Source organism: Scleropages formosus, chromosome 17, assembly GCF_900964775.1.
Source record: "Scleropages formosus chromosome 17, fSclFor1.1, whole genome shotgun sequence".
Taxonomy (NCBI): Eukaryota; Metazoa; Chordata; class Actinopteri; order Osteoglossiformes; family Osteoglossidae; genus Scleropages; species Scleropages formosus.
In genome coordinates, this window is record NC_041822.1 from 24,784,391 (window position 1) to 24,786,215 (window position 1,825).

Consider the following 1,825-nt stretch of genomic DNA (forward strand, 5'->3'; position numbering starts at 1 on the left):
GAGCGCAAGCTGCATGGACCGGACTGTCGCTGCTCTGCTGTGAGGCCGCATGGCGTTGCCGTGGCAACTACCCCCGCTATCTCTGCTGTCGTCATAACGGCGTGTTTTCTTTCTCGGCCTAACACCTCGCCGCCATCCCTGTCTCTCCCCCAAGACCAAGCTCTTCTTTGCCTGCTGTTGTCTAAAAGCCCCACCATTTGCATGAACCCGCCCCCTTGACGAATATTAATGAGCCAGATGTGGGCGGAGACATTGCTGCTTTCTTCCGCCTAGCGAGGGGAGGGGCTATAAATGCAAATTTTCTTGGAGCTGCATCCTGTGACCCCTGGTTGTGCTCTGTAACGAGAAACAACCTGTCTCTCTCACCTTAAAGAGAACGATTATGCAAGACGCAGCTATCGATAGCTCCGCCCCTTCCTGTGCGCTCCTTCATATTGCACCGCATTTGTGCTCTGCTCTTTCTTGCTGCTGTCGCTTCTCAAGTTTTCTCTGTTGCAGGAGCAGTGATGCGGCACGGAACTCTGCAAAAAAAAAGTCCTGAGTTCACCCCCCCCCCCACCCCCCACAGAGGTGAAGATCGCACCCGGGGCCCTCGGCAGCCCGGACCGTCGCTGTCCGAAAGGGCCGAGACTGGGATTTAGCAGAGCTTTTCTCCTGGGCCGCTGCTCTCCGGGACATAGTGCTGCTTCCACGGGTGCCCTTACCGACCCGCCCCCTTCAGGCGTCGCTTGGCAGCGCGGGTCTGATCTGCGTCTTTACACGTACAGCTGACTGTACTCTGATTGTACACTGACTGTACTCTATGTACACAGCTCATCAACAAGCCTCTTCAGTGGTGGTAAGAGGCCAAGTGATGCACCTAACAAAGTGTTTACCGTCACTGAAACGTACACCACAGGCAGAATGGTGTAAAATGTGGTACTCTGAGCACGCATACAGTATAGGCCCAGTTCAAATCCCACCTCTTGCTGTAGTTCCCTTGATCGAGATGCTTACCCTGAGTCGACACAGTAAGAGTTACTCTGCTGTATAAAGGGTAAATCAGGGTAATAACATTGCAAGGGTCAATGCAAAGCGCTACATGACTACATGTAAACGTGTAGAATGTCACATTGCTTCAAAATCTACACATGAGCGAAAACGACCACTAGTATTTCTTGAATAATAATAATAATAATAATAATATAATAATAAACTGAAAATGATACCAAGTCCTTCTACACTGGATTGAACATTACTTTAACCAGAAAATTCATAAATATCCTGCTCATTTCAATTTTCATTTGCCTTATTAATCCATTTTTGTATAACTAATTACGCAGCGAATCAGGGGAATTTTAAATGTCTTTTTTTTTTTTAAATCAGGCACTTGCACAATTTTATTTGGTCCAAAATGGTCCAATATTTCCATGTACTGTGCTAAAAAATGCTCTCTGACACGTTTACACAGTAATTTACTTCCCCACACACACACACACACATATACAGACACACACAAACATCTGTTCTATGATATTCCAAATGTGTGATTTATAGCTGCATGTTTCCTACGCTGCGCACTGAGGGCTGCGGTCACATTTAGGCTGAGAGAGAAGCACAGACACACACACGTGTGTGTGTGTGTGTGTGTGTGTGTGGCTCTGCTGGTTTTTTGTACCGCATGTCTGTGGACAACAGACAGTTTGGAGTCACCATGGAGACACGCCTTCAGTAAACATGTGGAAAACACCTTCTGTTGCTTTGTGTCGACAGACAGACTCCTGCTAGAAATAGAAAACACTCCAGAGTGTTAGTGTGCGGCGGCGGACATCGTGCTTCGTTCAGG